This window comes from Sus scrofa, chromosome 18 (assembly GCF_000003025.6).
Source record: "Sus scrofa isolate TJ Tabasco breed Duroc chromosome 18, Sscrofa11.1, whole genome shotgun sequence".
In the NCBI taxonomy this organism is placed as follows: Eukaryota; Metazoa; Chordata; class Mammalia; order Artiodactyla; family Suidae; genus Sus; species Sus scrofa.
Window position 1 is genome coordinate 20552693 of NC_010460.4, and position 25445 is coordinate 20578137.

General features: G+C 44.3%; 1 protein-coding gene across 2 annotated transcripts in view; it reads right to left on the bottom strand.

Moving 5' to 3' along the window:
- SND1 (staphylococcal nuclease and tudor domain containing 1) overlaps positions 1–25445 on the bottom strand; it is a 392149-nt gene that overhangs the window by 291220 nt on the left and 75484 nt on the right. The window lies entirely within an intron of this gene.

The window sequence follows — 25445 nt, forward strand, 5'->3', positions numbered from 1 at the left end:
GCTATATTTTGTTATTTATAGAGGCTCTAAAAGTACGCAACACTTCACAAACCACAGGACATAGGCATTAGAGCCCGGAGGAACTCAGCTTAAATTAGACATGGACAGAGTGGTGAGGAGAACAGGCAAATATTTACTTGCACCAAATTCTTGGCAAGAATAATTCTGGGAGACAGTAAGAAAGGGACCATTAAGCAGTGATCTGTAAGAGAGTTCACACAAACCAGAATCAACTCATCAGTGATCCAAAGCCTTGATTTTTGAAGGCAAAAGAATTGATATCATCACAGCAATTCTATGGCAATTTCCATCTTTGGCATTAAACATGAATTTTTGTCGTCTAATATATGATGCCAAGTTCATCCAAGTAATATTAAAATGAGAATGCTGAATAAATATCCAAATACTTAGGAAAGAAAAATAAATCAAAAAATGACCTCATGGTCTGGGTAAACTGCACACCTCAATCATATTAAGTTCAGCCTTTAAGTGATGGTTACAGAATTTTCATCAACTAAGAAAGTCATCAAGTCCTTATCCTCCTGGATAAGTAGAAGTCCTAGGCTTCTAAAATGTCTATAAAGTATTTTCTGAAAGACACAGAACCACAACACAGCAAGTTCTCTCCACTGAGTGTACACGTAAAAAGCTGTGTTCCCAGACATTCACAACGTCCCCACCAACTCCATGAGCCACAGCTCAGAAAGGCCTTGGCCTCGGAAACATTGAAGGATTAAGCCTAGACCTTAATTAAGTGCCCACTGCACTTACCAGAGTCCGCATAATGAACAGCTTATACAATTGAGTCTTATCACAAAAGGCTTGATGTTGTCACACAGCTCTGATGGATTATTATTCCCATTTTGCAGGGAACTTGAAGGACTTTCTCTAACACACAGCAAGTGTCTGGGAAAAGACCTAAGCCGGCCCTCAGGCAACCAATCACTAGCACTTCCTTGATGACCTCTACCTCAACTTAAAACTATAACCAGTCACAACCAGCCAGGGTTTTGTTTTTCTGTTTTTTCCTAAATGCAAAGGTGTTTAGTAGTTGCCTAATAAATAGAAATTAGAAATAACCAAAGGAAGCCCTCAACCTCTGAGTTCGCTGAGCCTCTACGCAACAAAGTTCCTTGGTGCTACTTTTCTATAAAGCACTAGAAAACCAATATATTCATGGTGTTTGTTCTTAGATACCATCTGTAGCCAATATTGAAAAGAATCACCTAACAGATTCTGGTGGTCTTTTCATAAATTTCTCTTTAGCCTCCCAAAGAGTGTGTTACCAATTCATTGCAAAAAAAAAAAAAAAAAAAAAAAAAAAAAAATTTTGGGCTCTAATCTCATTCATCAGCAGTGACACCAGCCCCCTTCTCCATTCAAGGGGGAACCATCTGCAATAGTTCTGCCCGATTTCCCCTGGAATTTTAGCTTCGACTGCCTGGTTTCTGAACCCTCAGCAATGGGAGCAATTTACCTCGATCGACTTCACCAGTCACTGTTGCAATTTAGCTAAGACATTTCCCAGAGGCCCATTAGAAAAGGTTCCAATTTGAAAAACCCACATCTGATCCTACAAACCAGTCCTGAAAGCATCACTTGGTACCAACAAATTATTCTTTTTCTGATCCCCAAGTCTTCACTTTGATGCAGAAAGGCAACACGGAAATAAGGGCAAAATTTCTGAACATTATGTCAAACATACAAACATGAAAAGACAGTCGGATAAAACCACAGAAGGTCAAGGTTCTGTTTTGGTTTGGTTATTTGACTCTACACCAAGCAAACTGAAGATGGCGGCCCAGGGCAGAGGAAGCCCTCAGCAGCATCTGCAATACAGCAACACCAGAGGCGTACGAGGATGTGAAGTTCCTTCCAGAGTTAAGGACCACGAAAAGCCAAATCCCCTACCAATGTACTTCACATGTGCGCTCACAGGGCACCTATTCGAGATCGGGCTAACAAAAAAGCACTATGAAAATACATATTTTGGGGGGATTGGGCAAAAGGGCAGGATAGAGCTTTTCTAGCAAAAGAAATGAAACACTTTCATATCAATAGGTAAAAGGTCAGCCGATACCTTCGTTATTACTGTGAAGCCATAGTATTCAGATTCCTATCCCCTAGTTTTATTATTTGAAATCGGAGTTAATAGGCCTTGACAATAAATTTTAGTAGGTCTCCGTCTGCTTTTCTAGAATACTAGTGCTTCTGAAAACAATGTAGAAAAAGTGTCATTGCCACTAAAAATAATGCTACCAAAAATTAAGTTAGTAAACAATCTCAGTGAGATTTTTGTCCCTAAGGTTTTCTTTAATAAAAAGAGCATTTACTATAAAGTGTCAAACACCAGTACGTCAGTGAACCGATATTAAGTTGACATGTTACTGTTAGTTACTACTATTAATAGAATGCCTTATTTTGGTACACACATACGCTTGATTTTATACGGCTTCCATAATCATGTGTTTTCCACCCGGAGCATTATCTAGGACCAAAATGACAGCACTAAATATCCCTACGTATCATGAGTTTGCCACCTGAACATGTTTTGGGAGCCAGTGCCATATTTATAAAACTTAATGGTGGCCGGTCTCAAATGCTCAGGGAAAAAGCTCACGAGACATTAGACAAAGTTCTCACGAGAGGCCTAATTCTAGACATAGTGTTTCTGTTTGACAACAGCGGTGGGCTAAAATTTTCAGGATTTCCTATCCTCCTTAAGTGCAATTAGCGAACGTATTTGCTATTACTGTTGAAACTTCGATGAAAGTAAGTGAACAGTCAAAACACAGATTTATGGACGATACTTTATCATTTACGGACGATACTTTATCTAGAGTACCGCCACAATCTACAGCCACCCTCACTTCACGCCAAGAGATTTCTACAAGGTTCAGGCAGTACATTCAATGTGATTTACAATATCACTTTGGAAATACTGTTGTTTTAGAGTAGCAGTTCTCAAGAGGTAGATCAAAGACCCCTGCCGGCTCCTCTCTTTTCTTCCCTTCCCAGCTATTCACGCGTCAATATAGAATTTCTTCAAAAATTTCCACCAAAATAACCCATCAAAACAAAGAAAATGCAGAAGCAGATAAGATTCCAGCTGTCTTCTATTAAACCATACATTAAAACTGATGTGCGTAAAAGTAATGTGTCACTTCTCATTTTTTAGCAGTTATTTTTTGTAAAAACTTATGTTAACATACAATGGGCCTATCTTTAATGCATTAAATACTTTTAAGATGTCTCAATTTTCACTGCTGATATGTACTGAACATATCAATAGACATGCTATCAACAACAGCTCTTCGGGCCCTCAGTTTTATGAAGACACAGGAGTCTCCAAACCAAGAAGGAAACCATGAGGAACTCGAAAGATTAAACCTGTTACTGACAGCTTTAAAAAGGCCCAAAGCAGGAGAGCCTTGATGGAATGCTCCTTCAAAAATCTTTTACATAAGTCATCCATACAGACAAACTTAGTAAAAAGAAATCCTTAAGGGAAATCAAAATGAAAAAATTCACTTTACTCTTCATCCAAAACAGAATTATTTAACCTACTCATAAAACAGTTCCCTTTCAATCTTACCCTAGGTTTTTGTACAATTCTAAAAGTAGAATGATCTTTGCCTTTGCCTTTTTGATCACATGACACTGTCATCCTAAATAACTGTCAGAAGTAAAATCTTTATGATTCTGATACATAATTAGAAGGCATAGTTCTATACAAAGGACAAATTTCAGCAAATCATACACTTAAGATTTCTGTCCTACACTAAAAATAATAATTCCAAAAATGTTAATGGAACTTTGATAAAGAATTTACTTAAGCTAGCCTCTATTTCTGGCTATTTTAGACTATTTCTACTTTTTCTGAGAGACTGTGCTACACTGAACATCTTCAGATACAAAGCTTGGCTCTTCTGTTAAGTCCTTTCTTTAAATAGAGCTTTAAGATGGTGACAATTCTGATAGATTATGCACTATTTTACGAAGCCACCCACATCTTGAGACCGTTTGACTGCTTGGTCCCAACAGCAAAGGATATTATGCCTCTGCATATCCAATTTCTTTCACAATTACTCCTTGAAAATAAAGAGGATTTCACAAACATGAAACCCCCATAAGTTCAATTTAGAAGTTCCTTAAGAGTGTCAAGCTTTCTGCAGATGAGAATCCATATCAAGTGTCAGCCTAATGTGGAGCTCAGTCTGAGCTGTAGGCAAAGTCTTCTCTCTGCCAGACTAAGCTGCCTGGTACATTTGCGTTAAGGTTATAAGCTAAGACACCCCCAACTCCCCAGGATTCGTATGTTGAACCTCAGAATGTGACCATATTTGGAGATAGCACCTAGAGTGGGCACTCATCTTATCTGACTGGTGTCAGTGTAAGAGGTGACAAGGACAGAGACACACCAGGGTCACACACATACAGTGGGAGGACCATGGGTAGAAGAATTCAAGAGGGCAGCCACCTGCAAGCGAGGGAGACTGGTCTCAGAAGAAACTACCCAACGCCTCCTTGGATCTGGACTTCCAGCCTCCCTAGTAAACTAAGTTTTAGCCATCTGACCCCTTAGGACACTTCCATCCTCTCCCTGATCGACTCCAAACGCTCCTGTCTACAGATCAGGAAATCAAGCTCTATGAGGTTAGTTTTCACCTGTGACTGCAAAGCAAGTAGATGAACAAGAGAATCTAGATCTCTTCTCACACCAAAGCCCTACTGGAAGAATCATTAGGAGATTCCTAGATATTGCTGAGCATCAGTATCCAAGGCCTACAATTTAACCTTCAATCCATTTCTAGAACCCAATTCTTAAGGACACTCAAGAACTGCCGATAGTTTTGAACAATGTATCTAGGTATAAGCCTTTGCAACCTACTATACCAATCACACCTGCTATACAAAAGCTGTGCCTTCCAAGAAAAACTGAACAGGATAAAGAAACAACGTGGGTTCTAAGTAAGAGGAAGGACTTGCTAGCTTCTGGCAGAGGGAAGAAGCTAATTTTTTTTTTTTTTTTTTTGTCTTTTTGTCTTTTGTTGTTGTTGTTGCTATCTCTTGGGCCGCTCCCGCGGCACATGGAGGTTCCCAGGCTAGGGGTTGAATTGAAGCTGTAGCCACCGGCCTACGCCAGAGCCACAGCAACGCAGGATCTGAGCCGTGTCTGCAACCTACACCACAGCTCACGGCAACGCCGGATCATTAACCCACTGAGCAAGGTCAGGGACCGAACCCGCAACCTCATGGTTCCTAGTCGGATTCGTTAACCACTGTGCCATGACGGGAACTCCGGAAGAAGCTAATTTTAACAGCTTTCAGGAGAAATGGATGTTAAGAATAAGGTCAAATGGCCAGTAGGACCAAATAGATGCTAGTTTTGAACGAATGCATGAGGGCAATTTGAGAATTTTAAATTCTCAAAGCTAAAGACTAAAACTGGAACTTTTCAGTCTGACTTTGAGAATCTAAGAGGATGAAGGAGACTGTTCCACAAACAGTTGAAACATGACCATGTATTTGAGCTAAGTCTCTGTACATCCTGAGCATAGTAAGTATTTCTTTAGCTTTCCTTCCTTAGTTAAATTTTTTTTTTTTTTGGTCTTTTTTTTGCTATTTCTTTGGGCCGCTCCCGCGGCATATGGAGGTTCCTAGGCTAGGGGTCCAATCAGAGCCATAGCCACCAGCCTACGCCAGAGCCACAGCAACGCGGGATCCAAGCCGTGTCTGCAACCTACACCACAGCTCACGGCAACGCCGGACCGGATCGTTAACCCACTGAGCAAGGGCAGGGACCGAACCCGCAACCTCGTGGTTCCTAGTCGGATTCGTTAACCACTGCACCACGACGGGAACTCCAACACTTTCTGAAAGACATGGGAAAGTAAAGGACCCCAGTGTATCAGAGAGGCTGGTGACCAGAGCTTTCCCAGCCTGAAATATAGATGTAATCCACGAAACTGCAGACAGCCAATGCTAACCATAGACAGCATTAGTTATTCACCTCTCAAGTCAAGGATTTACTTTATAAAGGAACTTACATACCAAATGTAAAAAGCACTTTCCTCCCCCATCCTTCACCCTCACCAAAATAAACAAATAAAAAATAAAAATTTGTTTGGGTTTGTGGATGATTAACTTAGTTGAAGTAAGGGGAGTTGAGTTGTAATTTCCAGATGACCTCTTTAAGGTATATGAAATGTATCTTTGAAATCTTTATATTCTTTTTTTTTTTTTTTTTGGACTTTTGTCTTTTTAGGGCCACACCCGCGGCTAGGGGTCGAATTGGAGCTGTAACCACTGGCCTTCGCCAGAGCCACAGCAACTCAGCATCCGAGCCATGTCTGCGATCTACACCACAGCTCATGGCAAAGTCAGATCCTTAACCCACTGAGCAAGAGCAGGGACCGAGCCAGCAATCTCATAGTTCCTAGTCGGATTCATTAACCACTGAGCCACGATGGGAATGCCTTTAATTCTTTTAAAATATGCTCTAAAAATCGTATTGTGCTATGAACACAGTGACGACATACAAATTTGTTCTGCGTATAGCAGTTTCTAGTTCCAGTCCATATTTTTATAGTATCAGCAATTAGTAATGTCTGGACACAGAGTATAGTCTTCCATCTTCAATGACTGAAGGTATGAAGGAACAACCAAAGAAAGAAGCTATCAGAAAAAAGCACTTAAAAGAAATACTGAATATAGAGATAATTATGTTATGATTTTGCAGAAGTGTATCCTTTAATAGCAAAAAAAAAAAAAAGACAAAACATAGCAAAGGTACCTTTTGAGACTCTTACATAAAAGTTATACATTAATCTCTTGACTAATTTTTTTATTGTCATGTATGCACATAAATGATTGTCCTAGGCAAAGCTATGATAGGTCAAAATTAATAGTGCAAAGTCAAACACTTTCCCTTTAATTAGCTATGAGCAGGGATCAGATTTCTTTAGGAAGTAAAAAAGGGAGTATTTGTTAAAGCATAGGAGCTATTTATCTTATTCAACCTATTTACTACACAACAACCAGGCATTGTAACACTCATCTTACAGATTCCAAAATAAGATTTAAATTTAGTTATCCTCTTACTGTCTCAGAACAGTGGTGGGCTGGTTTCAGACATTAACCAGACTAGTCCTTTTAAAGTCCATCCCTTTTCCATTCAGCATCAGCTATCTCAATAAATAAGCAGGATAGATTAATGAAGCTGTAATGTCCACAAAAGCCCAGCTCCATAGACATTCATCTGCCCTGGGACCCAACAAAAGCATCCCTAAGTATACAAGAGAACTAAGCGTGCGTGTCCACCAAAAGCATATACAGCGTTCATCAGTATCTTTATCATAATAGATCCAAGCTGGAAACAACCTAACTGAACAATATGAGAAGGGATAAACCAAGTATAGTTAATGCATACAACAGAATATTATTTATACACATAAAAAAAGAAATACTACTGAGACTCATAACAGCACCAATGTACCTTATAGGCATAATGTTGCATTAAAAAAGCCAGACATGGGAGTTCCCACTGTGGCCCAGTGGAAACGAACCCATCTAGTATCCATGAGGATGCAGGTTCAATCCCTAGCCCCACTCAGTGGGTTCAGGATCTGGCATTGCTGAGAGCTGTGGTGTAGGTCACAGGCGCAGCTCAGATCCCGCGCTGCTGTGGTGGAGGCTGGCAGCTGTAGCTCTGATTCGACCCATAGCCTGAGAACTTCCATATGCCATGCGCGTGACACTAAAAAAGCCAGACACAAAAGCGTACTTACTGCATGATTCCGTTTAGTGAAATTCAAGAATAGGCTCAACTAATCAGTGCTGACTGAAGAGTGGTTACCCCCAGACAAAAAACACTGCCTGGGAATAGGCACCTCCAGGGATGCTAATATAGTCTATGTCGATCTGGGAGTAGACAGATGGGTGTGTACATACCTATAAATTCACTGAGCTGCACGCTTATACTGCACCTTACACAAATGACTAAGATGCCTCACCTCCATAAAAAGGTTTCTTTAAAAAAGCTTTCAGAAAGTGACGAAGAATGGCCAAGTAACACCATTTACATTTAAAGGAAGAATAACATAATACTTCTAATGGTACTGGGAGTGTAACCGGAAGGGCACTGGAAGAACGAGAGGCTCTCCACATGCGGAATATAACTTATGTTTCACAAGAATAGAGACAAAATGGGAAACACATCAGCTAGTGTTCTCTAGTATATGGGGGCTTTTTTACACTACACGAAATGCACTTACAGAACTCACCTGCAGTCACCTCTGCCCTGTGCCAATCTGCTTTAGAGCAATACACGGGATTGAAGCATACAAGCTGCTCCTAAAGCAGATGCTATGAAGGAGGTACAGGGAGAGGGGAAAGGAAGGCTGAAAGGCAGTAACATCACAAGTGTGGGGGGCGGGGGTACACAGTGAATCATCTCCACAAGGATACATAAAGTTGACACTATTCAAGCAGAAAACCTCAATCACTTGCTGCTTTAGATTTACCCAGATTTTTTCAAGGGACTTTTAATGCCAGTGCCCTCACTTCTTAATTGGCTGCTGCATTAACCTAGCAAGGTTTATAGTCTGCACTCTAAACGCCTGGATGTTGGGAGGCTACACAAGTGGGTCTGCTATGCTCTATGTTCCTCACCCAAGGTCCTGAAAGGAAAGGCCCACGTTTATTGTCCCTGCAGCTCTGAAATTACCCCCAGACGCAGGCACTCTTACAGACTGTGAAAGCTCCCTGGGTCTTACGGGTGGCTCATTTTCCATGCTAAGAACACATCTCACAGAAGCCAAAAGCAGATTACACCGAGTCCATCATAGCAAAGCTCCTTCTTATCTACCTGAACTAACCCTTTCCCTTACATGATGCATTCCTTTCATAAACATGGTTTGTCAGTTTTAGTCAACGATCCAAGATTCAACTACCTCACATTGTCAAGTTTATATATAAGAACATGAGAACCTGAAATTAAAATACTGCAGACCAGAGGCTATGAAAATATAATCCAGCTCTCCATTAGCCCCAGCACTCTCCCAGCTGAAGACCCAACTCCAGACAGCTGCAAGACAAAAGCTCCTCTAGTTGAAATTGCTTGGTGAAAACCTCAAGTTTATCTACTGCCCGCCGGCATCTATCAGCACTAATACTTCAAAGGTTGATAAAACGGCTCACTTGATCTGAGCTCTATAAATCCCTGAACACTCATAAGTAGTTTTCCATTCAAATTCAAATGAGTATGATTTTACTAAGGACAAATGGAAATACCAAACATTTTCTTTAAAAATGAACAGACTATTCCTATTACCAAGCCCAGAGTACAAGTATTTGTGGGGCTGCACACTCCTGCATTTGTGTGTAATACTCCTACATCCATATAGCGCTGCAATCCCATTAGCAGCAGGCTTAAATTAATAAAATTGTTTGTCTTGTCAGCTTGTGTTACACGTTGTACAAACTTGTTAGATAATCAGCAGAGGCATGACAATTCATTATCCTACAGGGAGCCAGTCTGAAACCAGCAGCTTCCGCTTTCAGATGGAGCCACCGCATCAAATGAGAGCAGTGGCGGCGCTGCTCACTCTGAAGGGCAGACACAGAAACTCTGCGTACATCCTACCGCGCACCAGCCGCAGAGGAGATTTCATATTCCACTCTCCGATACAAAGCCTGGCATCAGCAGGGGTGTCTTTTGAGAACACTCCGAAATAGAGACAGATTCAACTGTTTCTGACCTGGAGACTGGCAAGGCTGTGGCCAGGCTTTACAGGGCATTTCAACATCAGTGCTTGGCTCATATGAAACCCCCAAATGAGGTTATTCTTCTCCAGCAAAGACGACGGAAGGGGGGTGGGGGTGGGGAAGAACCCTGACTGAACAGAAGGTCCTTTTGGTTCCGCTTCCATCAGATGCCTCCACTCGGCATCTCACACAAGTAGGCATTTAGTCGTCACTCCACTGGCTGTGGAAGGAGGAGGTGTCACCCTTCCTGGGCTCCATGCTACGCAAGGCAAGCAATGCTGCACTGAATTAAGTTAGCAGGCGCCTACTTGGGTACTTCTGGTGAAAGGAAGTAGATGCCAGGTACAGAGGTTACGTCTTGGCATCATTCACCCCAAATACAAACTGGCGGCAGATGGCAGACCCTATTCTAGTTGTTTTGTGGTAGGTTACAGAGATCACCCTTACTATGCAGCTCCAGCGCTAAGTACAGCTATGCAAATCAGAACAAGTCCATGGACCCAAAGGGATTTATTCAGGTCTAAAACAAAGGAAGCTTTTGGAAAAGTGAAACTGCTTATGAAAGTAAGACCCACAACTTTAAATGCTCTATTCCCTTAGGCTTTTAATGCTTTATCATTACTGACCCATCGGACCAAAGTTGTGCAAGCCAAAAGTAGTTTCAACTTTGCTCTCCCCAGTGATGGAATATGGGCTTCCCATTTGGGGCTGGAGAAATCGGGCCACCTTCAAGTCTGATACTGTTTCAAAATATTGTCTTTCTCTCTCTAGGAGAGGATGCTAACCTCCCACATCACTGTCAGGCATGGCCATGTGGTTTACAGAGCTCTTCCTCAAGAAAGGCTTAGGTACCGATGGCAGTCCTGATGAACGGGGGTGGGGGTGGTGTGAAACAACCAGCCAGTGCTCGACTGCCATGCTGCCATGTTCCCTTTTCCTTCCATTATGACATTGGTAAAATCTCAGATTAAGGAATCATCCTTTAGCCTGGTTCATGGCCAGAGTCTACCCATGATGGATCTATGAATGAGAAATAAACCTCTACTTTTGAGAGGTACTGAGCTTTTGTTACTGAAACAGAACTTAGCTTAAGTGGACCAAATAAAAGCTATAGGAAATTTTTGGTCCCAGCAAGGATACTCTCACTACAGCGAAAAGCAACAAAACATCCAGAGAAACAGAATAGAATCCCCCACAGAATGATGGCTCACTTGAGGAAAGCAAAATTCTTTTACCCCACCTGACCTCCTCAACTGGAGTCCCATTTTCACTCAAGAAGATAATCTATACAATTCCAGCAGCGAAATCGTTTTCCGTCCTCAAAACAGAAAATACTGTGGCACAAAATGACACATCATATTCACAGTGTCTAGTATCTGTTTCATCTTTCTCTGCTTCCTATCTTTCTATAAGGCTGCTAGATCCAATTCACTTCTAATTGATAATCTGCTTTGGGCTAAGTGTGAATAAAATATAAACAAATAGGCTCCGAGTTGTCAAGAGGGCTCTACTGGAAGCTAATTTTTGGGACAACTATTGTAGCTCTTCAGCAGTCAAATTTTTACTTTTTCACTGTGATCTGGACAGGTGAGGTGTGAGAGAGGTAACTACTTTTGCAGGATTCAGTTGGCACAAAATTATATGAGCTGTGCAGAGTTCAAGATATACTGAGTTGAAGTGCATTTCAGGGGCAAAAAAGTTCTTCCAAGTCCTAAGAAGACTGGATACAACAAACGTTACCTTAATAAACATAACAATGAGGGAAGGAAAATCCACAGCCCAGACTGTTCCACCTTCATTTCTGTATTTTGGGTTTTCTGCCAAAGAATCAAGATTTCTCAGACACGGGATGCACTGTGCATTTAGGCTTCCTAGAAGCCCCCTCCCCCTGACCCATGCCAGCCCTGTTATACAACCAACAATCAGAAGAAGCAAGGATTTGGTTGGAGGCAGGGGGCCAGGGGCAGGGTGGGGGTGCCTTTTCAATTTAAAAAGAAAGGAAAACAGCCTCTCAATTTTCATGCCCAGCACACCCACATCTAATACCTGGCTCCCAGCATCCAAGGCTCCAGAGCGTCCTGCGCTCTTCAGAAGATTCTGTTTTCTTTTATCATCATGGCTGTTAGTAAAAATTTCCATTCAATTACCCTCCCCAAAGCACCAAGTATTTCACTAAGATTTTTAAACATATCATTCAGATCCCAGACTCTTCTACACCAAGCTCTGAGGTAAGACACTAGACAGGAATTCATTATCCAGGGGGAGGTTCTGGACCTCTGGCCCTCTGCAGTCCTCGAGAGGGACACTATCCATCCCTAAAAAAAAAAAAAAAAAAAAAGCTGGAAGTGAGGTAAGATCAGTGGGTCGATACCATGTTTGTCTCCAAGCTGCCAAACCACATAAACAAGAGTTTAGAGGGGAAAAAAAGCCCAGCACCTGATCGATGCTAAGCCAGCTGTCCTCAAGAGCCATTCTGGAGACGGCGGGGGAAAAAAAAAGGAGGCCACGTCAGGGGCCAGTGTCCAGCACCTTTTACCAGGAGGCAGCGGGCAGGCCAACTTCCACCCACTGGCCAAACCTCTCCACCTGCTCCCTGTTTCTCTGTGGCCTGTCAGGTGAAAGCGGTTTTTACATTTGTGAGGAAAAAGAGGACTAGCTGGAGACAAGGGAAACCCATGCCTTTCGGATTTCAGGGATCATCAACACCGTTTTGCCGGAACCCAACCCCAGTGATGTTTTAAGTGGTGCCTCAGGCTGGTTTCAGCAGAGCAGAGCGCAACAGTTGTGACAAAGATCATATGGCCTGCAAAGTTTAGCATTTACTAAAAATACTGACAATGTAGTCCCTTATGGGTTGGGGGGGGGGGCAAAAAAAAAAAATTGCGCCAACCCCTGCCTTATGCTCTCTAAATTCTCCTGCTTTCCCCAAGAAAGAGTGTACAATGTACAAGCAGCCCAAAGCTCCCCACTGGAACCACTGAGGAACAGGCTGAGCAGCCCGCCTGGCAGGGAATGGCTGGGTAGGGCTCCCACGGAAAGCGGGCAGACTCCTCTTTCAATTTCCCAACGCCTGGCACACACGCAGAATTTAATACATTCGTGTCACTGAGTGGCTTGTGAACCTAAGCATTGTGATGGCTCCACAACCAACCAACTCCCCACACAGGGTTTACCGACACAACTGCTCCCCCGCAAATCTCATGCTCATGTTTAGATGCCAGAAACCACCAAGAGAGCAGAAAGAAAACGACCCTCAGTTTCTACAGGGACCAGCATGCCCGGTCCCAGTCCTGCCGGAATCAACTCTCCAGTTCTATTAGAAGGACAATCTCCTAGGCTGTTGAAGAAGAGAGGAGATGAGAAGGGGCGAGACGGAACAGCTCCATCCAACAACGTGGCTGGGGAAACCGGATCCCCGCCAGCACCAGGCCCCGTCGATCCGTCAGTCACAGAGCAGCGAGGAGAAAGGGAGGTGAGTGGGCAAGCGCCAGCCTCACACTCGGATGCTACTTATGATGCAGCCAACAGCAGCACTCTGGGCAACGCTCCCGCCAGCAGTCGGCTGGGGAAGCGCCGGGCCACATCCGCACTAAGCGCTCTGGCTGCAAACCTGCACACGCTATTTGGACAGTCGATGGCCCATGACCAGGCCAGTGTCCAGAGGATGCTGAGGAACCACGGAAGGCAACAGCGTCATTTGTTCGGCACAACCATCCTGGAAAACTGCAAGGACCTCCTTCTGTTCCAGGCCTTGCCCTAAGGATCTGCCCCAGCAGAGAGATGCTGTACGTCCCACAGAAGCCCATACCACGCCCTTCCCAACAGAGGAGGACGCTGAGGGCATCCATTTTCTCTAGAAAGAATATCCCTAGGCCAAACACAGGCTCTAATCCAAGGTCCCCTCCACCAGGTTTCAAGTTTTTCTAATCATTTAATGTGCCTGCCTTATTCAATGGAAAACCTTCCCCATTCTAACCCAGTCCTGAAATCTCATCTATGAGGTCAGGGAAAGCCCCTGGGCATTGCGCAGGCACAAGGCAAGCCCCCACTCCTCACCTGATGATACTCCAGACAACGCACACCTCTACACTGTCCAAGCAAACGGGCTTCTATATGGCAAACGGCTTATGCTCAGAGCCAAGCCCAAATCTGTGAAGGCCACCTAGAGAAGGTGACAATGCTTCTTTTGAAACAAGTCTGACCATCATTAATCAGAAGTCTAGGGAGGCTCTAGCTCCCTTCGACAAAAGAGAGTGAACAACAAACAAAAAAAAATGCTGCCGAAAAACAACAGTGGCAACTTAAATGGATTTGTTTGCTTATAATGTCAGTAATTCTCTAGATTGGCCTCCGTAACATCAATAAAGCACCTAGGATGGTCTGCCTCATTGGAGTCCCTGGTCAAATCAAAAACAACCAAAATACTAAGTATTACCATTACACACCCCCCAGAAGGAAGACCAGATGGATGGGAAGCGAAGTGTGGCATCTAAAGATAACTAGCACAAGTTCATCCCTTAGAAGTTGTTTCCTACCTTCTACTTTGGACTTTCTGCTTGTTTCTAGGTCCGGAGCTAAGACGGTAGATGTCGGTAGTGATCTTCTTTCCCTGTCAAAATACTCTAAGAGTAATAACCTTAAACCACAGGTCCAAAATCCCTTATCCACAACTATGAATTCCAAAAGGCTCCGAAAGCTAAAATAATTGTTTTTGTAACACACTTGATAGTGAAACTTGACCTAACCCAAACTTACAGGCTGCAAAACCTCACCTAAACAAATGCAAGGTTACTTTAAAGTCTTTGTCGCATTTAGTGTGAACATGTTTCACTGCAGAGAAATTAATGTAGTTATGGGGTTGCTATCCACAAGCCCACTGAGGGGGCTATGCGATTAATATACCATACTTGGACAATATAACCTTTCTAAAATTCAAAAACGTTCAGATTCATACAAATCGACCCCAAGGATTTTTTAGCAAAGGATTGTGGGCCTATTCTTCTATTAAGCCAGCCTCTTCCACCCCATCTTGAAACACTTTCTCTCACCTCTTAACAATGATAGCAATTTCCAAACAACTATTTCATAAAGTCTCATAAGGAAGTTCCCTTGTGGCACAGCAGTTTAAGTCTCCAGCACTGATGCAGCTATGGCACAGGTAGCAATTGCAGCATGAGTTCAATCCCTGGCCTGGGAACTTGCACATGCCACAGCTGCAGCCAAAAAAAAAAAAAAGTCTTATGAAACCATTTTCTACTAAAGTAGGAATGTTTTATAAGGCACTTGTTTTTGGAGTTCCCATTGTGGCACAGTGGAAACGAATTCGACTAGGAACCATGAGGTTGCAGGTTTGATCCCTGGCCTCAGTCAGTGGGTTAAGGATCCGTCCTTGCTGGGAGCTACGGTATAGGTCGCAGACGCAGCTCGGATCTGGCGTTGCTATGGCGTAGGCCGGCAGCTACAGCTCCGATTAGACCCCTAGCCTGGGAACCTCCACATGCCGCAGGTGCGGCTCTAAAAAGACAAAAGACCCTTGTTTTTAAAACTGTGTGTTGAAGCTTGCTGGCCAATTAGATTACAATTTAGAGGAAGACATATTTAAACCCTCTTCTAGCCTCACAAGGTACTTAAGCTTAATCCTCACACATATAATTAGGAAATCTTTTGAAGACCTATAATTTGATTTTAAAATTACTTTTGGAGTTTCCACTGTGGCCCAGTGAGTTAAGAATCCAACTGCAGCAGTTCGGGTCGCTTTGGAGGCACAGGTTTGATCCCTAGCCTGGCGCAGTAGGTTAAAGGATCCAGCATTGTTGCAGCTCAGAATCAAGTCCTGACCCAGGAACTTCCACATGCCACAGGTCATAAAAAAAAATAAATAAATAAGATTACTTCTCCCTTATAGATCAGAGAATTAATAGACTTTATGGCTACCAATTCTGATGGTAACTGCCAGGAAACATACACTTGGCTGATGTGGTTATGGCCCAGCACCCAAAATGGGGATCGGTGCTTTGCCCAGGACATACCCTAAGAAAAAGTGCCAGAACCTTTTCGTCAGAGCAGTCACATTACCAAGTATTATGGTCTGTCTGCATGGAGTCAGAAGGCAGGAGACAAGATGACACAGCATGAAGATTACAGGAAGCCAGACCAGGAAAGCAAAAGAATCACAGGCAGAGTCAGCCAAGGTGGAAGGCTCTCATGAGTACCAGATACGCGCTTTTATATCCATTTTCACACAGGCTTGTGTGTCCACTGAGCTGGAAACAAGGTCAAAGGAACAGGCTAGCACAACACTGACTTGGGCAACTGATAACCAGACATGTAAGAAACATATAAAAGATCAAGATGTTTCCTAATTCAAAGCAATAAACACAGACAAAGGGACAAGGAGCAAGAACAATAACTACATTTAAGTCATCGTCGGGAACAAATGTATTAATTCTACACTCCTCAAAGCACACTATTCTCCCCTGTTGTCTGCAACAGTTTCTCCTACATTAGTCAAATCAAAGGCAAAGAAATGAGAGAAAGCCCAAGTGACAACACAAGGCAGTGACATTGATAACGAGAAGGCATGAGTCGCCTTCAGCTAAAGCACTGCTAAAAATTATTACAGTGGCATGTCCTGAAAAATTAGTCCTTGTAAGAAGGCACCATGCTGTGGGCCTACACAAGCAAGAGTCATCTCCTCAAACCACTGATGTTCAGTACTGTCACTGTGTCGGCCAGGCTCTGACAGCTGCTGTCAGCTGGGAGAAAAAAAAAAAATTTTTTTTTTCCTATGGGATCTTCTGGCCTGAACAAGTTTTTGGATTGTCTGACTCCAACCCCCCTCAGACTTTAGCTGGAGAAACCGTTTGTACCTAGGATATGCATGACCACAGAAACATCCCTCAAAAACCTAATAGCTAATTCCTCCCAATACTCTGCAATGCATTATGGTACCTGGCCATGGTAGCACAAGTGCTGTGATCTCTGAGTGAAAAACAGAAGTATTTCAAGTCCCATGATTCCTCAGACAAGGGCAGGAACTGCCATGGGTAGCCCTACACCTAAGAGTCCTTTGTAGAGCCACATGTGCTATTCCTGTCCCAAGCATAGGATACAGGGCCCTTGACAATTCATTTAACGAGTGGGCACACCAACACATCTATAATTTTCAAAGGGAGGGACGTGTTGGTCACTTTGAAGAACTCGGCCAACCTGGACAACAGCCCTGGAAATCACATTTTCCCTTCACTTTGATATGAACTCTGCCATCCAAGCTACACCCCCCACAAACACGGACAATCAAAAGACACCTTTTATGAGGGAGTTCACGTCATGGCTCAGCACAAACGAATCCAGCTAGTATCATGAGGATGCAGGTTCGATCCCTGGCCTTGCTCAGCGGGTTAAGGATCTGGCATTGTCGTGAGCTGTGGCATAGGTCGAAGACGAGGCTCAGATTCCGCGTTGCTGTAGCTGTGGCACAGGCCGGTAGCTGTAGCTCCAATTCAACCCCTGGCTTGGGAACTTCCATATGATGCAAGTGTGGGCCTAAAAAGCAAAAAAAAAAAAAAAAAAAAAAAAAAAGCAAAAAAAAAGAGAGAGAAAGAGAGAGAGACACACACACACACACCTTATGTGTACTGAAAGCAAAGCTATTCACAAAGTGCTTATTCACAAAGTCTAACCAAGTTTTTCAAGACCAAATAAAATACAGAACAAAATGTGCTGGCGAAGTATAGCACACTCTGCCTCCAAGTCCTATCCGTTACCTAGTCACACATCACTAGCACAGGCTGACTGCTCAGACGCCAAGATCGAATGTTAGCAGCCTTCGCTGGCCATTTCTGCATCTCGCCAATCGCAGGCTCAAAGTGGCCCATCATTGCTGGGGACTGAGGAGAAGGGGGCCTGGACATCAATAAAGCCACCCAAGTCAGGGTATAAATAGGTACTTTTGTACCACCAAAAGCGAGACACTGATTGTCTAGCCTAGAACGCTCTTTGAGGGTGATGCATGTTCACAGGATGGGAGCAACAGTAAGGAAAGGCCAGCCCCCGAGGGCAATCGGAAGCACCTCCCAATGAAAGAAGGCACAGAAAAGCAGCAAGGAGGGCAGCTTCACTCCACCAGCAGGATATGTCTGTGTTCCCCTTCTTCCTTCCCATCTCTCATGCCCTCCTCTGATGAGTCTGTGACACTACAAACAGATTTCTCATTTATGTGTTCATTGGTTCCTGCTATTTCCTCCCACCTCAAATCAGTCCCTAGAGTTTGAGGCACAACAACCCGTTGTTATGGAAATGAATGCGAGGCGACTAGGGCTCAAAAGCTAGGTTAGCTGGCAGCGAGCAAGAGCTGAATGGGATGTGGGGAGAAAATGAAGACCTCTGTCTCCAAGACAGTGGTACGACCAATACTATGTATTTTTTAAAGCTATTTCTAAAGTCGTGATGCATTGCCATGGCAGGCACAGACTGTGCAGGAAAGCAAAAAGGAGTTTCTAAAAGTGCCTAATTCTCCACCATGACCATTCCCCTCAGGTACTCCCTACCAGCTGCCTAAGGGAGCTTCAAGAGCAACGACGACGACGTCACACTCAGGCGTGCACACAATCACAGCCCCCTGGACAGCCATGGTACACTCATGTGGCCTCAAAGCCATCTCAACAACCCAGCACGTGCCAGGAAACCGGACGGACAGCAGCCGAAGCTGGGGGCTCTGCTACCGCCCTCAAACATTCAGACCCTTACATGGCTCAGGCCCTAAGACTATTATTGATTATCAGCATTTTATCAGGCTATCATACAAGGTTTCAGGAGTCGGAAGGGCTCTTGCTGACTCAACGATGCCTATGATGGAGCTACTCTGTGCGCACAAGAAGGTAAAAATCACCTTAGGTAAGTTGGCGGCAGCCTTCGGAAGGAGAACAGAAAGTATGCATCAGTCACAACCTCACAGTCTGTGCTAAGACGACCTCCCCCTGCATTACAAATCACTAAGGGGAGGCTACAACAGGCATTCGACATGGAAGATTCTGGTAACCAAAGCAGTAAAATTCTGAAAGTAAGACATAGCAACATCTTTAAAGCATCTACCAAAAGGAGGGGGGGGGGACCCACAGAACAAATTAAGTCCCTTGTTTCCATCCTTTTCCCAAATCGTCACACAGTTGAGCGAGCGCCTCTTCCCCTGAGTATCCTTCTACTTACTGAGGGGATTTAAAGGATTAAGCACTATTTTTCTATAGTTTAGGAAGAAGACCCTAAGTATCAGTTTATGAATGTAACGTAAGTTTAAAAAAGAAAATCCTGCCAGGGACTACGTAATTGGCAAGATACAAATGCAGCAACACTCAGCGAAAAATCACTTAGCTGCACTGTGGTCATCTTAGAATTTACTGGAAGCAGCCATCTTAGCATTCAGAGGGAGCCTTTTTGTTTTTGTTTTAAATAGAAGTATTTATTATCTCTCCAAACTCCTTCCACTATCTATCTGGCGCTCTTTAGAGGTCACTTCTTTTCCTGCACCTGTACTTCCGAATTTACAGGAAAGGGATCAAGATTAAAAGTCATCATCTGACAAAGGACTTTATCAAGTACATTATCTTCTTGAACACACAACGAGATGATCCCACACAGGTGATTCCTTTACAAGAAAGCAGAGGACAGCTCAGTGGGGAGGAGCACATCACAACTGACATACAGGGGAACCTGAGTGACCTGGTTCAAAGTGTTTCTTGTGCAGGACAGGCCAAGAGACAAAGACGAAAGTGGCCAATCTATCAGGCAGTAACATTTACTTCGTGCGCACTGTACATGCAATGCCTCTCCCTTGGCCGTGCTGGGGAGGCCAGGAATAAAAACCAATTCATTAACAAATGAACACTTTATTAGACGACATGGTTTTTTTTTTTTAATGTCTTAATTTCAATACACAAAAGAAACAAATGTCTAGGCTCACCAAAAAGAACAAAATGAATTAAAAGAATATGGAAGAACCAGGAAAGCACTGGAGCCTAAGTATATTTCGCACACCTTCAATATCTATTAATTATAAATATAGATCTTCCTTAAATCAGTGTTAATTGCAAAGGGAATATTCATGATCACTTTGCTAAATAAACAGATGTTTCACTAAACTTACAACTTAATCACCATCACGAAAGATTATAATTTACTATCATTAAAAAACACCACATACAAACTTAATTTAAAAGGGTTTTTAGGGCAACTCTGAGTTCTTCATTAGAACCAGCATCATTACACATTTGAAAAATATTTGTATCCATGTGCAATTTACATGCCTATTGATAAAAGACTGGTGCGAGGCCTGGGAAACGAAAGGCGACCTGGACAGCAGGTGAGACTTCTCCCACTCAAACCACCATGATTGCCTTGGCCAATTTCAGTAAGAAAACTACTCAAATTGACAGTATGCTCAAGCTGCAGAAGAGTCCAAGAACGACAGGCATACGTGATTACGGTAAAAACAAAACAAGCAACTCTTTTAAAAAGTCAGTACTACCTTCTTCCAAGAGCCAGAAACCACAAACAATCGACTTCTTCCTGAGGACCAAGGTGACCACCTCAAGTTCACCGTCAACAAGAGAACGGCCAGACTCACTGAATCCATTCTCTTCAAAATAGGGCTCCAGTGCCTTTTTTCTTTTTTTAAACAAAAAGAGCTTCCAGAAGGGACAGGTTATAAAGATGACAATGAGGACAGAGGAGACAAGAGGAGGAGAGAGAGGGTGCTGACCTTTAAATGTAGAGATACCAAAAGGCCGGGGGCTATTTTGCTAGAAAGTAAAAACATCACCTTCCTCCCTGGCATTGGAGCAGTGACAGTAAATGCTTGCTGACATTCAGCAAAACGACAAGGGCTGCCTGAGGAGTGGCCTTCACAAAATGTCTCGGTAAAAAGCAGAGCTTCAAGGGAAAACGCCTGGCACACTAAGGTTCCTGGGCACTGCAAAGGCACTTCTTCACAGGGAGGGTACACAACCCATGACCAACACCGTGCAGGTTTGAGGGGCTTCTGGGTAGTGCACCATCAGTTCCATCCCCAACACGAAGCTCTGAACCAAGCTTCCTTGTCTATCACCTTCTTTCCCCCAAGAGGAAGAAAGCAGAATAGTTGTCTGGATGCGAGGCTGGGTCCTGCAACTCCGGATTTGACTTAGGGATCTCAACAGAAATCCCTGAAGCAAAAATAAAATTTGGTGGGGAGACAAAGTGTTACCTTCTACAACCCCGCCAGTGGCAGGCCCGTGTTTGAGGACCTCAGGAGAGGGACAAGAAGGAACATCTCCAGAATCCAAGTGTAAAGAGCAAGTCAAACTTGATTTCTCTCTTTTGGGTCCCAACAATACCTGGGTTGTAGCCCTTCTGGCACGTGGCATACGCTGCCTTGTTTAACAAGGGCTGAAGTTATTTCCACTACACAACTGTGAATTTCTGACAGCGGAGGCTTCATCTTCATACCTCCAGAGCCCTCCTCATCCGCAACCTGATACACTCTTCAAAACAGGACCAGGTACCAGCCTGAGGAACTGCAGACACTGCGAACAGCCCTGTGATGCACGCTTTCTGGAGCTCCTTCATACAGGGAGAAGCTCATGCCTGCCACGCTCCCCCCGCCCCGACCCCTACCCCCTACCTTCTGCTCTTTTAACTATGACAAATAACCAGAGTTAAAAGGAACTTCTTAACTACGGTTTTAAAAAGAAAAAGAGCGAGCAAGAGAAAGAGAACAAGCAAAGAAAGAACAACATCAAGTAGCGTTCACTGGACTTGGAGGAATAACTCACCTTAGGCGTCCTTCAGAGAAGTTTCTCGCTTCTTGAGAAATGCTGAGTTACTACTCCTGGTCAACCCTCAGCGAGAGTGACAGCACCAGAAGCTCAAAGCTGCTTAAAATGACACTAATTCCGCCTTTAGGTGACACCACAGTGGAGAATGAGAAATACCCTTTAATTTGATGCAATTTAAACATCAGCCAAAGACACATCTTGGAGGCACATGGTGTCCTCGGCTCTCACTGGATTGGCCTCGGATCAGTCCGGCTTTCATGCCCACTTTCACACCCTAACCCTAACAGGACAACATCCTTCCTCTAAGGCCACCCAGGGCCAGCCACCAGCTGCCTGCCAAAGAGCGCTCTCCACCCGCGATTACCAAGAATCCCTTTCTCGAGTCCCTGCAGGACTTCTGTCTAAAGAAAAGCGAGTGCTGAGTCTTCATGCTCAGACTCCCGGAAAGGCGATCTGGGAACCTCTCCAACCCCACAGGGGCAGCAGTCAAGTTGAGAACAATCGAGAACAAGATAGCAGAGCCCAACCATTTCTGAGTATTAGATTTAACAATAAGGAATCCCTCACTTGACCCTAGGGAAACACTGTGGGAATTCATTATAAGGCTTTTAAAGATATCTGAGCTCCCCCCAAAGAGCACTAAATAAAAACTACACAGGGCCATCATTTATTAGGAGCAGGGAGTTCCCGTCGTGGCTCAGTAGTTAACGAATCCGACCAGGAACCACGAGGTTTCGGGTTCAATCCCTGGCCTTGCTCAGTGGGTTAAGGATCCGGTGTTGCTGTGAGCTGTGGCGTAGGTTGCAGACTTGGCTCGGATCCCCCGTTGCTGTGGCTCTGGCGTAGGCCGGTGGCTACAGCTCTGATTAGACCCCTAGCCTGGGAATCTCCATCTGCCGCTGGAGCGGCCCTAGAAAAGGCAAAAAAAAAAAGTTCAACAGCAGAGACGTCTACTGTGTTCCATTCTAACAAGGTGGCCTTTTAAAGTCACCTACAGATGAGCTATATGGCCCTTATGAGTGACCTAGTAACAGATACACAGCTGAAAGCAATGTTAAAAAGTGAGGCCAGAGCGGACGTGCTGGGCAGGAGCACATCGGCCACAGCACAAACACAGAATTAGAATCACCTGCCGGACCACACCTGCGCGCCCACCCGCAGCTGTTCCCCCAACTCCTGAGCGTGAGTGTCTCGGTGGGGGCGGGGCTTAAGTTCCACCAGAGGTTAAGGTACCGCTCTAACAAACACCGTTCAAGAGCAAACAGAGGACGAGAGGAAAGGGGCATTCGAGTCACCTTGTAGAAGAGGAGACTTAAAAAATAAATAGGAGCCCCCAGTGGTTAACGAATCTGACTAGGAACCATGAAAGTTGCGGGTTCGATCCCTGGCCCTGCTCAGTGGGTTAAGGATCCGGCGTTGCCGTGAGCTGTGGTGTAACTTGCAGACGAGGCTCGGATCCCGAGTTGCTGTGGCTCTGGTGTAGGCCGGTGGCTACAGCTCTGATTGGACCCCTAGCCTGGGAACCTCCATATGCCATGGGAGCGGTCCAAGAAACGGCAAAAAGACAAAAATAAAAATAAATAAATAGAAATTGAGGCAGGCTGGGACCTGGGACCCTCTACCTGACCGCCTGCACCTGGATAAAGGTCTCCCTTGACCAACAAAACGCAAAAAAACTAGGGGGCCAAATGTAACTGCACACAAGAGCAGCTGGAGCAATGACAAACGGTAAAATTTTTTTCAAGGCCAGCTGAGGTGTAAAAGTGCTTGATCCCTGCACACAGCACCAGCAAGAGTGTGGAGAGACCACCAAAGCTACACCCTCCACCCACCCCGCTTAAAGAACTAGCTCACTCCCACACCGCCTCAGGAAGCGGCAAGGCCACCTGTTTCTTGTTTTCACTGCCTCGTGCTGCAGAAGGAGCCCCTCAATGTCTCGTCTAGGCTTTTCCACTGATTAAAAAGAGTCCAAGAACCCAGGTCGGTAACAAAAATCACACAGTATTTTAAAGAGTCATTTTAATTTCTTTTTTTCTTTTTCGGCCACACCCTCAGCATACAGAAGTTCCCAGGCCAGGAATCGAATCCCAACCTCAGCTGGGGCCACTCCGGATCTACAACCACTGCACCACAGCGAGAACTCCAAAAAGTCATTTTAATTTCTTGAGAAAGTTGACACAGAACAAGTCAATTCTGAGACAGAACATCCGCTTAAGTATCTGAAAAGTTACGGGCATTCCTAAAGGGGAATTAAAGTTTCTCAGATAAATTTCATAAATCGAGACAGCATGACAGCTTCCAAGGCAACTACTGGCCCAAATCACAGGACAGAAAAGTCAGACACTACGACTATTTTTTCACTCTTGTACCAATTCTAATGTGCACGGAGGGGGTGGGAGTAGAGGGGTCCCTATGGCACCAAGCAATTTTGACACCATTTGGGTGTCCTACCATTTCATTCTGACACTACCGGGAGGTAATGTCTGACCCCATAGGTTAAAGGCAAAATCTGCCAAGACTGCTGCACCCCCACCACACCTTCCAGACGCCCATCGCACGTCCGAGATGTCGCCTCTGCTTCTTACCTCCTCCTTGGGTTGGATTCATTTGCTGGAGCTTACAGAGCTCTTAGCGTCTTACAGAAGAAATACTTTACTTACTAGATTACCGGTTTACTTTAAAAGGCTGTAACTCGAGAACAGCCAGGTGGAAGAGATGTACAAAGCAAGGTATGAAGAGGGGGTACAGACCCTCCACATCCTCTTCCAGCGCACACCGCTCCCCCCAAACCGCCAGCCCCAAACCGCCAGCCTCTCACCAACCCAGAAGCTCTTCAAACCCCATCCTTTGGCTTTTAATGGAGATCCTCTTAAATAAGCATGATTGGTGAAATTACTGGGCACTGGCCATTGGCTCCACCTCCAGCATACCCCTCCCCCTGAGGCCAGGGGGTGGGACTGAAAGTTTCAATCCTCCAGTCACAGGGGTCTGGGCACTGGGCTCCTATCCTCAGGTGTAGCCCAAATCACTTCATTAACATAACAAAAAGACACCTTTAGAGCTCTCTCCACTTCGTAAATTCCAAGGATTTTAAGGGCAGCTCTGTGCCAAAAAGAGGGCCAGAGACCAAAGACATGTCTATTATAAATCACAGTATAGCAGCTATGGTCATGATTATCTCACCCTACCTCCACAGGAGACAGAATTCTGCTTTATAAGGAAAGAACATTCCAGAAGGGAAATATTAAGAAATGAGTGCCTATGCCATTTTTATTATGGAATAACCAAAAATTCCCCAAAGTGTAAAAGAATGACTTATTCAAATAATTCCTAAGACAAGCCCAACAAGATTTCCGTCTGCAGGATCTTGTTTGGGTTAGATGCCGTCACTTAACCGTAAGACCCACCCAGAATAGAGCCCATCGGATCATTGCATCGACCACAACCACCCAAGACACACACACCCTAGTTGCAGGTCAGAAGAGTTTGAGTTTTTTTTTTTTTTGGGGGGGGGGTTGGTTTGGTTTGGTTTTCTGGGAGGAGGGGAACTATCTGGGACCCAAACTTGGAAATTCTGATTCAGTAGTCCTGAGACCCAAAGGGTTTTTAAGAGATCCCAAGGTGATTCTGATATGTAGCCAAGGGCTGAAAACCTCAGCATTAAAAGCATCAACACCTAACATTTTCACTCTGCATTGCTCTGCTGATTGAGCCACGCTGCTAGAGTCAGACCCGAAGCAGGCAATAATGGGTTCTGTTCCGTGACACACAGATGAGTTACTGTGATTCTTTAGGGCTATAATTTAGTAGAGTTGAGACTCTGATGAGTTCATGGCTTTGTTTCTCATTAATCTTTTACCGAGTTCC